This window comes from Tachyglossus aculeatus, chromosome 21, assembly GCF_015852505.1.
Source record: "Tachyglossus aculeatus isolate mTacAcu1 chromosome 21, mTacAcu1.pri, whole genome shotgun sequence".
Taxonomy (NCBI): domain Eukaryota; kingdom Metazoa; phylum Chordata; class Mammalia; order Monotremata; family Tachyglossidae; genus Tachyglossus; species Tachyglossus aculeatus.
Window position 1 is genome coordinate 77,988,703 of NC_052086.1, and position 13,664 is coordinate 78,002,366.

The 13,664-nt window shown below is 42.7% G+C and overlaps 1 non-coding gene across 1 annotated transcript; it reads right to left on the bottom strand.

Annotated features, from left to right (window-relative positions):
* Positions 1–13,209: 13,209 nt before the first annotated feature.
* On the bottom strand, positions 13,210–13,347 carry LOC119942969. The gene has a single exon (XR_005455460.1). It is a non-coding gene; the product is annotated as a small nucleolar RNA SNORA7 (small nucleolar RNA).
* Between the last annotated feature and the right edge of the window lie 317 nt (positions 13,348–13,664).

Here is a 13,664-nt window from a genome sequence, read left to right on the forward strand (position 1 = left end):
TGAGGTTATTGCCACAAGACCTGACATGTGCTAGCCTCAAAAATAATTCTGAATTATTACAAAGTCCAAGTTCATGTTTGGCTCTTTTCCACATCTGGAAAGAGAACTGGCCAAGTGGAAAAGCTTGAGACACAGGGGACCTGGGTTCTTATCCCAACTATGCCTCTTGCCTGCTCTATAAACTTGGACAAATCACATAACTTTTCTGTGCCTCAGTTTATTCATCTATAGCATGGCTTAGTGGAAAGAGCATGGGCTTAGGAGTTAGAGGTTGTGGGTTCTAATCCTAGTTCTGCCACTTGCCTGCTGTGTGACCTTGGGCAAGTCACAACTTCTCTGGGCCTCAGTTCCCTCATCTGTAAAATGGGGATTAAGACTGTGAGCACTACATGGAACAATCTGACTAGCTTGTATTTACCCCAGCGCTTAGAACAGAGCTTGGCACATAGTAAGTACTTAATAAATATCATTATCATTATTATTATTATAGCATAACATAGCAGTTTCTCCCTCTTACTTGGACTGTGAGCTATTGTAATCATCTTGTAGCTACCCAAGAGCGTCATACTGTTGTTGGAACACAGTAAGTGGTTAACAAATACTAGTTATTATTCATAATAATAATGATAATTATAATTATACTAAGATCCCAACCAATGGACATGTGAGTTAGATTCTTTGGCTCTTTTTTTTTTTGAATTTTATTTGTTAAGTGTTTAGTATGTGCCAGGCACTTTACTAAGAACTGGGATAGATTCAAGCTAATCAGGTTGGACACAGTCCATATCCCATATCCCACATCAGGCTCAGAGTCTTAATCCCATTGTGCAATTGTGGTAACTGAGGTACAGAGAAGTTAAGTCACTTGCACAAGGTCACCCAGCAGACAAGTGGCAGAGCTGGAATTAGAACCCAGGTCCTTCTGACTTCCAGGCCTGTGGTATAACCACTAGGCCATGCTGCTTCTCTTTGATCAACTTTGACCAAAAATAGCTAACAATCTAGCTCACATCTCTGGAGAGTTCCACAAAAGATATGAACATTCCAAATGTTCTCACAGGATTTCTTTCTCTTTCCATAGAGTCGGTATAGTCTAAAGACAAAGAACATCCTGCTAAAATTGAGTCTCTTGGGTAGGGAGCTTTTTGAGTTCAATAGGTATGGCCTGCACTGCCTTCATGGACTATTCACAATATCAAAACACCACAAGAATTCCCAGAGGCCAGATCCTTCTATATTCCTTGGGCAAAACTCTGGACAGCTCAACAAGCATTGTAGTTGTTCCATGCATCCACCTACGTGGATTCCCTAGACTCCTTCTACTGCAAGATATTATCCGTAACCCAAGTGAGCACAGCTCTAATTCCTCGTGCTCCTTTAATAGTCTGCTAGGTTCTGTGGATTAACCAAAAAGGTGGTATAGGGAAATAAACCTAAAATGTTCTTGGTCACCCCTGACATTTTCTTACTCTAATCCAGTGGTTTTCTACTCCATCCAATCCTCCTTGACTTTTCAGTACCTTCAACACCTCTGTCTCCTGGAAATATTATCCAACCTAGGCTTCACTGACACTATCACTCCCTGATGCTCCTCCTATATCTCTGGCCGCTCCTTCTCAATCTCATTCACAGGCTCTTTTTTTCTCTTTAATTGGTATTTTTAAGCACTTACTATGTGCCAGGCATTGTACTAAACCCTAGGGTAGAAACAAGATAATCAGGTTGGACCCAATGGGGCTCACAACATGCCATATGGGGCTCACAAATCCCCATTTTACAGCTGAGGTAACTGAGACACAGAAAGTTAAATGACTTACCCAACTTTACACAGCCGAAAAGCGGCAGAACAGGGATTAGAACCCAGTTCCTCTGACTCCCATATTCTTTTCTAAATGTAAGGCTGTACTGCTTTCCTAAATGTCATTTCTAACTTCTTTTGACTATATCATCCTCTCCCAAGCAATTAGTACAGTTTACTGCCAAGTAAGCACCCAGGTACTATTGATTGCACTATAGTAAGCAATTGGGAAATGACAACTGAAGCTCAGATGATGTTACCTACCTGCAAAGAGCTCCCATTTGAATAGGGGAGACAGGCACAGCTATTTACAGTCAGGGAAATACTTTTTGGTGAGAAGGGCTTGTCATAGCACAAGGCCCATTCATTGTCTCCTCTGCCTCCCAACCCTCAACTGTGGGGTCCCTCAAGGCTCAGTCCTGGGTCCCCTTCAATTCTCCATCTACAACCACTCCCTTGAAGAACTCATTCGCTCCCATGGCTTCAACTACTACCTCTATACAGATGATTCCCCAAATCTATGTCTCCAGCCCTGATCTCGCTCCCTCCCATGGTTTCAGCTACCATCTCTACACAAATGTTTCCCAAATCTACCTCTCCAACCCTGCCCTCTCTCATTTTCTGCCATATCGCATTTTCTCTTGCCTTCAAGGTATTTCTACATATATGTCTTGCTCTCACCTCAATTTTAGTATGTCCAAAACAGAACTCCTCATGTTTTCATCCAAACCTCTGACCTCCCCATAGCTTTCCCATCACTGTAGACAGCACGGTTATCCTCCTTGTCTCACAAACCCGTAGCCCTAGCATTATTCTTGACTAATCTCTCTCATACAAGCTGCAGATTCAGTCTATCACCAAATCCTGTCAGTTATTCCTTCTTATAATCTCTAGAATCTACCCCTTCCTCTCCATCCAAACTGCTAACACCATCCAAGCACTCATTTCCTTCCCGCCTCAATTACTGCATCAGCCTCTTCATTGACCTCTGACTCCAGTCTATTCCCACTTCAGCCTATTCTTCATTCTCCTGCCCAAATCATTTTTCTAAGAAAGCATTCAGTCCATATCGCCTTACTTCTCAAGAAACTCCAGTGGTTGATCATCTATCTCCACATCAAACAGAAACTCCTTACCTTTGGCTTTAAGGAACTTAATCAGCTCCCTGCTTGCTAACCTCACTGACCTCCCACTACAACAACCCTCACACTTTACTACTCCAACACCAACCTGCTCATCATACCTCGATCTCATCTCCCTCACCAATGACTCCTTGCTCATGTCTTCTCTTTAGTCTGGAACTCCCTCATCATTAATGGCATTTATTGAGCACTTAATGTGTGCACAACACTATACAAGGTATTTGGGAGAGTACAATACAACAGAGTTGGTAGACACTTTCTCTGCCCACCATGAGTTTACAGTCTAGAGGACTCCCATCCCTTTTCATATCTGCCAGACCACCACTCTCCCTATCTTCAAAGCCCTAATAAAGTTACATATCCTCTAAAGGGTCTTTCCCTGACAAATTCTTAATTCCCACACCCTTCTACATCACCTATGGACTTGAGTCTGTACCCATTAAGCACTTGAAGTTCACCTCACCCCCTTGCCAGCCCCTCGTTATTTATATACTTACCCTTAAACTCTCCCATTTGCCCTATATGTGATTTATTTTATTTTAATGTCTGCTTCCTTCTCTAAACTCTAAGGTTCTTGGGGGCAACAAAAAGCAGCATGGAGTAGTGGACAGTGCACAGACCTAGCTCTCCCTCCCCATCACCCCAACTCACTCCGTTTACACACACACACCCGCCCCTCAGCACTCCCTCTCTTGACCCCACCTCACCTTCTAGTTATCGTCCCATATCCCTCCTACCATTCCTTTCCAAACTCCTTGAACGAGTTGTCTACACGCGCTGCCTAGAATTCCTCAACAACAACTCTCTCCTCGACCCCCTCCAGTCTGGCTTCCGTCCCCTTCATTCCACAGAAACTGCGCTCTCAAAGGTCACCAATGACCTCCTGCTTGCCAAATCCAACGGCTCATACTCTGTCCTAATCCTCCTCGACCTCTCAGCTGCCTTTGACACTGTGGACCACCCCCTTCTCCTCAACACGTTATCTGACCTTGGCTTCACAGACTCCGTCCTCTCCTGGTTCTCCTCTTATCTCTCCGGTCGTTCTTTCTCAGTCTCTTTTGCAGGCTCCTCCTCCCCTTCCCATCCTCTTACTGTGGGAGTTCCCCAAGGTTCAGTGCTTGGTCCCCTTCTGTTCTCAATCTACACTCACTCCCTTGGTGACCTCATTCGCTCCCACGGCTTCAACTATCACCTCTACGCTGATGACACCCAGATCTACATCTCTGCCCCTGCTCTCTCCCCCTCCCTCCAGGCTCGCATCTCCTCCTGCCTTCAGGACATCTCCATCTGGATGTCCGCCCACCACCTAAAGCTCAACATGTCGAAGACTGAGCTCCTTGTCTTCCCTCCCAAACCTTGTCCTCTCCCTGACTTTCCCATCTCTGTTGACGGCACTACCATCCTTCCCGTCTCACAAGCCCGCAACCTTGGTGTCATCCTCGACTCCGCTCTCTCATTCACCCCTCACATCCAAGCCGTCACCAAAACCTGCCGGTCTCAGCTCCGCAACATTGCCAAGATCCGCCCTTTCCTCTCCATCCAAACCGCTACCCTGCTAATTCAAGCTCTCATCCTATCCCGTCTGGACTACTGCACTAGCCTTCTCTCTGATCTCCCATCCTCGTGTCTCTCTCCACTTCAATCCATACTTCATGCTGCTGCCCGGATTATCTTTGTCCAGAAACGCTCTGGACATATCACTCCCCTCCTCAAAAACCTCCAATGGCTACCGATCAATCTGCGCATCAGGCAGAAACTCCTCACCCTGGGCTTCAAGGCTCTCCATCACCTCGCCCCCTCCTACCTCACCTCCCTTCTCTCCTTCTACTGCCCAGCCCGCACCCTCCGCTCCTCCACCACTAATCTCCTCACTGTACCTCGCTCTCGCCTGTCCCGCCATCGACCCCCGGCCCACGTCATCCCCCGGGCCTGGAATGCCCTCCCTCTGCCCATCCGCCAAGCTAGCTCTCTTCCTCCCTTCAAGGCCCTGCTGAGAGCTCACCTCCTCCAGGAGGCCTTCCCAGATTGAGCCCCTTCTTTCCTCTCCCCCTCGTCCCCCTCTCCATCCCACCGCCTTACCGCCTTCCCCTCCCCACAGCACCTGTATATATGTATATATGGTTGTACATATTTATTACTCTGTTTATTTATTTATTTATTTATTTTACTTGTACATTTCTATCCTACTTATTTTATTTTGTTGGTATGTTTGGTTCTGTTCTCTGTCTCCCCCTTTTAGACTGTGAGCCCACTGTTGGGTAGGGACTGTCTCTATGTGATGCCAATTTGTACTTCCCAAGCGCTTAGTACAGTGCTCTGCACATAGTAAGCGCTCAATAAATACGATTGATTGATTGATTGATTGTGAATATATGCACATATATAATTCTATATAGTTACATTAATTTCTGTTTACTTGTTTTGTTGTGCATATATCTATAATTCTATTTACTTATATTGATGCTACTGATGCCTATTTACTTGTTTTGATGTCTGTCTCCCCCTTCTAGACTGTGAGCCCGATGTAGGAAGGGACTGTCTCTATTGCTGAATTGTACTTTTCACACAGTACAGTGCTCTGCATACAGTAAGCATTCAATATGATTTAATGCACGAATGAAAGAATGAATCAGATGGTCATGGGTTCTAATCCTGGCTCCACTACTTGTCTGTTGTGTGACCTTGGGCAAGTCACTTAACTTCTCTGGGCCTCAGTTACTTTATCTGTAACTGAGACAGACTGTGAGCCCCATGTGGAACAGTGACTGTGTCCAACTTGCTTTGCTTGTATCCACTCCAGTGCCTGGCTCATAGTAAGTGCTTAACAAATACCATAATTATTATTATTATTGTTCCTATCAACTCTTGTATCATATGCTCTCAAGCACTTAGCATGCACCCAGTAAATACCATGCCCTGATTAATTACGGTCACAGAAGAATTGTGTGAGTGAGAGAGTATGATGGTATTACATTTCCTTCAGCCAAAGAAAGATGCAGCAAGAACAACGAGTCTCTGAATGAAGAGGGAACATATCAACCAATAAGCTTTTTTAAGCACTGTAAGCAGATGACTAGTCTAATAATACTAACAATTGTGGCATTTATTAAGATGTACTAAGTGCCAGACACTGTTCTAAGTACTGAGGTAGATACAAGCAAATCAGGTTGGACATAATCCCTGTCCCACATGGTGCTCACAATCCTAATCCCCTTTTTACAATTGAGGTAACAGGCACAGAGAAGTCAAGTGACTTGCCCAAGGTCACACAGCAGGCAAGTGGCAGAGTCAGGATTAGAATCCAGGCACTTCTGACTCCCAGATCCATGCTCTATCCACTAGGCCATGCTGTTTCTCTAAGCACTTGAGAGAGTTACAAGTATAAGATATGATTCTTGTCCTAAAGGAGTTTACCATCTATCACATCTGTCACTCTCTGAAATGAAATCTGACTTTAGATTTATATTTACCTAAGCTTCATTGCAATCAACCAAATCCTTGGGGATGGGTATCTACTGGAAAAAAAATAATTGCTTGTGACCAAAATTCCTGGACCAAATAATTCCCAGAGAAAAGACAGCTGTTCCAGGTTTAAAAAGAAAATACTGTATCTAGCTTACTTCTTAGATTCTCATCTAGTTCTTGGGCCCAGCCTCAGTCAGCACTAGCCACTCCAGATTGATTAAAATATTCTGCTACCCAATTCTGTCTTGGAAGGTCTCACCCTAAGTCTCCTGAGTATCACCATTACAGCAGTTCATTGTGGACCACTCTGAATTATGTCACACTGCACAAACATCAACAGTTATTCATGATCCCCTGAAACACACACACAAAAGTGTTCCCAAAGTAACAGATATTGAACTTTATCCAACCCCGTTAATGAGAGCATTTGGAAGTGGTTTACAAGCCATGCATCCAGAGAAAATGTTTGGGCTATGGCAGAAATATAATTTTACAGGCTTTTAGAGTAGTAAATCACTGGTGAACAAGATTCACTTACAAAGCATCATGCAAAGGTTCCAGAGAAAACAAGCTAATATTACAGGGTCCAGAAGTGACATTTTTAATGAGAATTTTTCTCTGATGTTCTTCAGCTACACAAAGGGGTATCTGAATCTAGAACTTTTTATTACAATTCAAGAAGGCATACAGATAGATCTTTTTTTGGATGGAAGATAAAGTTGTGTCCTTGTGCCTGTGATTCATTTAGTTGGGTGCTGTATGTCTGTCTGTTAATGGAACTGCCTATTCCTTCCCCACACCTCGCTCCAGTTTCCCCTCTAGCTCGACTGTCAGGGCTGTTGAGAGTAGTGCAGCATAGTAGTACAGGGGCAGGAGGAAGGCTGGGACAATGAAAAATCTGGAAATGCTTTCTGAACTCAGGCAGGAGTATTGACACAGAGTTGGAAGGCTTGGAAGTGCAGTTACTTGTACACAGTCCTCAAACCATTATTTTTACCTGCATGGACAATCAATCAATCCAATATTCAATCAAGAGCAATCAATCATATTTATTGAGCATTTAATGTGTTCAGAGCACTATACTAAGGACTTGGAAGGGTAAAATATAACAATATAACAGAGTTGGTAGAGACAGTCCCTTCCCATAGCAAGGTTACAGTTTAGAGCACCAACAATGCTCCTCCTTTGAATATGTGTGAGTGTAATCAGCTGGATATATGAGACACTGCATTACAGCAGAACACAAAATCTCACAGATGAACTGGGCTTCCATCACTGGCATCTAATAAATAGTTACTGGATGGCAAAGTGAGAGACAAGATTTCCTGGTACACGATCTATGATCAGCCAATCAGTGGTATTTACTGAGGGCTTACTGTGTGCATAGCCCATGACTAAGTGCTTGGGATAGTACAATATTGCAAATAGGCATGATTCCTCCCCTCAAGGAGTTTGCACCTTGGCAGGAAAGATGGACATTAAAGTACAGATAGGGGAAGCAACTGAGTTAAGGATATGTGTGTGTGTAGATAGATAGATGATAGATAGATATACGTGCTGTGGGAGTAGAGTAGACATGTGGGCTTAAGAGGTTGGGCTAAGTATGTGGATAAAGAAGGGAGGGAGAAGAGGAAGGGGAGATGAGAGGTTAGATAGCAAAGGCTTCCAGGAGAAGATGTGATTTTAGTAAGCTGGTGAAAATGGGAAGAGCGAAGATCTGTCAGATATGTTGGGGAAGGAGTTTCAGTCTGGAGCTAAATTGTGAACAAGGGAGAGTTGGTGAGAGAGGCAAGATCAAGATCGAGAGTGGTATTAGAAGAACAGAGTATGCGAGATGAGTTGTAGTGGTAGAATATGAAGGATAAGTAGAGAGGGAAGAGTTGATTGAGTGCCTTAAAGCTCATGGTGCGGGGTTTCTGCTTGTTGCAGAGGTGGATGGGCAAGGTCACTGATGTCATCTACAGTACTAAATGTTTGGGAAAGTACAACACAACCAAGAGACACATTCCCTGTGCTCAAGGAATTCATCCCCTTTGGTTAGGTTTTATAAGGACAAATTCCAACCAAGAATGGTAGTTCCGCACAGAAAATTCCTTTCCAATGAAATATCTGCCTAAGCGAATAGGACCCGTTTTTGACATTACAAAACATTTCAGCGTTATTGAAAACAAAGATCTAGCACTTTTCAAAAGCCTGTGTAAAACCATTCATTTATTCAGTGGTATATCTAGTACTCAATCAAAGCAATGCTGACTTTTAATTTCCTCACATCAAATAAATTGGTAAGAATTGACACGGTTTTGATGGCCTAACATGTTAATGAAATCTTATCTAATTACAAAGGAATGGCAGGAGCTATTATGTTTCCCAATTTAGCATTTGTACTGTTCTGAAAATTCTCTAAAACCCCTGCTTTTCATCATCCTGAGAAAGAGGGGAAAAGTATCTTAGTAATCACAAGTGAAAAATCTTGTCTCTGGTAATCAATAGAGCATAGCAGAGTCATCAAGAATGTTAAAGATGTTTTCCTTTTATTCATTACCAATGGTTTAAGAGGTTTTTCTCTATCACATACTCCTGTCTCCAACCTCAAACTTTTATCCTGTAGACTCTGGGGTCTCAATATTTAGGAAAAGGATGTCCTGCTGAGATAAATACCTAACCAGATTAGCATTGGCAGCCAGTCTTAATACCACAAGTTCTTGGATGACAGAGAGATCCAGTGATCCTCTGGGGACAACTCTCCTTGTATATTCTTTTAAAGGTAGAGCAGCTTTCTGTTTGAACTGTTCTTCACAAGAAGAAATTGGAAGAAAGGTCCATGGAGGAAGTGTGGATAGAAATGAAGCTATCTTCAGAAAGATGTGGGGAAAGAAAAGTTAAAAAGTAAATGCAAAACAAACAGTGAAAGAGATAAGGACCGGGCATTTTTTCAAAGAAACCAAAACTGTTTCTGTATCAGTAGGGTGTTGTGAAAAGTTGAGAGAGGTTCTAAGGTGAAGACTTGACTGGCCACATTAGAATTGGATATGCTTCCTCGCCAAGGCAGTAAATCTGTCTTGTTTAATAACAATCATGTTTGTAGTATTTGCTAAGCACTTTCTGTGGTGGCATGCACTCTATGAGGTGCTGGGGTAGAGTCAACCAGCGTGGTTTAGTGGAAAGAGCACGGCCTTGGGTGTCAGAGGTTGTGGGATCTAATCCTGGCTCTGCTGCTACTCAGCTGTGTGACTTTGGACAAGTCACTTCACTTCTCTGTGCCTCAGTTATCTTATCTGTCAAATGGAGATTAAGACTGTGTGCCCACGTGGGACAACCTGATTACCTATCTACCCCAATGCTTAGAACAGTGCTTGGCACATAGAAAGCACTTAACAGATACCCTCATTATTCAGCACTTAGAACAGTGTTTGACACATAGTAAGGGCTTAACAAATACCATAATAACAATTCAAGGTAAGACCAACAGGAGGCTCATAATCTAAGTAAGAAGAACAGCTATTGAATCCCCATTTTGCAGATGAGAGAACTGAAACACAGAGAATTTAAGTGATTTGCTCAAGGTCATAGGGGTAGGTAAATGACTGAACTGGGTTTAGAACTCCCAGGCCCATGTGCTTTCCACTACAGCAAGCTGCTTCAACCTATTCCACATTGTCATCTCCAAGGTTACAACATGGAAACTGAAAGCTGGAGGCAGAATTTGATACCGATTTTCTGGAAAACTCAACTTAATAGACGGAAATAAGATCATTTAAAGTTATTGAATCACTCAGCTGAAGCCTCTATATATTTATCATGGACCTTTAGAATTACCCGGTATGTGAACATAAGCTGCTTCCCAGAATTGGAAAAGTGTGATGGACTGACAATTAGTTTTTAGAAGATCTAGATTTTGTAACAGCTTACACCCTGGTAACTCTAGAGAAGCAGTATGGCTTAGTGGAAAGATCATGGGCTTGGGAGTCAGAGGTCAAGGGTTCTAATCCCAGATCCACCACTTATCAGCTGTGTGACTTTGGGCAAGTCACTTAACTTCTTTGTGCCTCAATGACCTCATCTGTAAAATGGGGATTAAGACTATGATCCCCACGTGGGACAACCTGATTACCTTGTCTCTACCCCAGCACTTAGAACAGTGCTTGGTACACAGTAAGCGCTTAACAGATAGCATTAAATAAATTGAAGCAATAAATAAACTTCACACATAACTGAGCAACTCCATTCTCAGTTTGGAACTAAAGGGTGGGGAATGTGTCTGCCAACTCTATTGCATTGCAATCTCCCACGTGTTCTGCATATAGTAAGCTCTCAATAAATATCACTGATTGATTAAAGTTGATCACTGAATTCTGCTATCTAGGCAGCACACTGTACAGTGACCCAAGTATAGAGAACGGTATAGAAAATATAATCAAGAAAGCTTCTATGCCCTGTGATAGGCGGGCACACCAAGTGTGATTCCAGCAGGACATCCAAAAGTAGGCCAAACTGAAGAAAAAGGGGGCAACTGTAGTGTTCAGTCTGCTTTACGACTGTGAGACTGACACCTACCACACACTCAAATTTGACTTCAACCGAAACTCCACTCAGGCCACGTGTGAACAATTCCTATGTTCATGCAGAAGATGGGAAGCGAAACAATGTGTTCCTAGAATGCCATCAGACCACCGTCATTTAAGTAAAGCATTTTATGTCATAACGTCACTGAACAGGATATGTGAAGGGAAGAGATCATAGCAGGACTGAACAGCTGCTCTATAAGGAGAGCTGAACTAATAATGATAATAGTTGTGATATTTGTTAAGTGCTTACTGTGTGTCAGGCACTTGATTAAGCTCTGGGGTGGATACAAGCAAATAGGGATGAACACAGTCCCTGTCCCACATCAGGCTCAGAGTCTCTATCCCCATTTTACAGGTGAGGTAACTGAGGCCCAGAAAAGTGCAGGCAAGTGTCAGAGTTGGGATCAGAACCCATATCCTTCTGACTCACAGGCCCATGCTCCATCCACTACGCCATGCTGCATGTCTAGGATGACCTGAAAAATGGTTAATTCAGTTCATTTTATTTACTGGACACCTATTATGTACAGAGCATTCATTGTTCTAAGTGCTTGGGAGAATGCAGTAAAAGTCATCCTGAACAGATGAAACCCATTAAAAATTAAATGAGGCAAAATTTTAAAACACAGTGAAGCTGTGGATAGTTGAGAGGTTGAGACCTGATTCCCAAAATGAGAAATGGTGTGCCTCCCTTGGATTAGAGACTTCAGGAAAATAGTGAAACCAAGAGGGAGAAATGAAAACACCACCAGGCACTGTAACAAATACAGCAGTGCAATAAGGATCATTCTAAACACATGTTGGGGAAGTTATTTTTACACAGTTTTATTAGCCACAACCTCTCACATTGATAATAATATCAATGTAAACTTCATTCTTTTCAAACCCAAGTAAAGATTCCAATAAGATGTTCTAAGCCAAGAGAGAAAGATTAGTATCTCTTCACCTTTCTGTAGTTGGACAGTCTACTTTAAATGAAAGATTTCCATGACTAATTCAGAAATAATTGCCTCATGATATATAACAGCAATGAGTTTCTTTTTCTCTATGCAACAATTGCAGCTTTGGGAAAAGAACTCCTTCAGGTGTTTGAAATGAGGGAACTCCAATGATTTTTAGCAAAATAATAACTGTGATATTTGTTGAGTGCTTATGTGCCACGCACTGTTCTAAGCACTGGGGTATATACACGGTAATCAGGTTGGACACAGTCCCTGTCCCACATGGGGCTCACAGTCTCAATCCCCATTTTATAGATGAGGTAACTGAGGCACAGAGTAATTAAATGTCTTGCCCAAGGTCACAGAGCAGATATGTGGCAGAGCCGGTATTAGAACCCAGGTCCTTCTAACTCATAGGGCTGTGCTCTATCCACTAAGCCACGCTGCTTCTGCTGACATTTGTTGAGTCCTTGCAAGGTGCTGAAAAGAATGCTTACTTTTTATTTTATATGGTTGTTAGTATTCAAAGACACCACTGATGGTGAAGTTCACCTATGAGCACGTGTGTGGCCAAACAGTACAATGTGGGTTCCACAATCCCAGCCACACTGAGCACACAAAAAGACCAGTCCTTGTTGTCTTGTCATGCTTAATGTTTGCAGTGGCTGATGCTGTTTTCTCTTTTGCCTCTGGTCTTTCATTCTTTAGCTTAGTTTCTAAGGTAATCCACCATTCAATCAATCAATGGAATTTACTGAGTATTTACTGTGTGCAGAATACTGTACTAAGCACTTAGTAAATACTATGGCAATATGACCTAATGCATGTCACACAGATGAGAACTTTACCAATGCCAGAGAGACCTGACAGAATGAAGATGAGGGAGTGAGGGACAACTGATTGGCTTAGGTAAGTGAGAATCTTTGAACTCACAACACAGTAAAACTTCCAAACCCATGAGTCCTCCTCCTTGCCGAAAAGGATAAGTTAATGGACAGGGACGCCAACAGGCAACCAGAGTGCAGATCTAAATACCCAACATTACACCATCCCCTGGGACAAATTATTCTTGTGTTTGTTGTTGTCATCTTATGCTGTCGAGTCGTGTCTGACCCAAAGTGACGCTATGGACATGTCTCTCCCAGAATGCCCCACATCCATCTGCAGTCACTCTGGCAGCGTATCCATAGAGTTTTCTTGGTAAAATACAGAAGTGTTGCCTTCTTCCACACAGTAAACTGGAGTCTCCACCCTTGACTCTCTCCCATGCCGTTACTGCCCAGCACAGGTGAGTTGTGACTTGCAGCAGATTGTCTTCCACTCACTTGCCACTTCCCAAGCTAGGAATGGAATGCATATGCCTCTGCTTGATTCTCCCTCCTGTAATCGAAACTGGTAGAGTACTAGAAACTCTCCAGGTGCAACTCTGAGAGGTGTTGCTTGCGTTTACCATTTGAAAATAAGTTGACTATTAAGGTATGATAGACTATTAGTCAAAAAACCCCAAAACAAGAACAACAACAAAAAATCCAAAACAAATCACTCATATTTTTAAAATGCTCAGCAAAACCCTTGACAGTTCCCTTTATATTTCCCCCAGAAATACTTGATTCCCATTTTTCTCCTCCCCATTTCTGTCCTGGAGAAAACAATGCTAGATGATGCGGCACTTAATCACATATGAAGTCTCTTAAAGTGGAAAATTTCATAGTGATTTATTTTTTTTCCAGATGTAAATATATAGCAATAATGC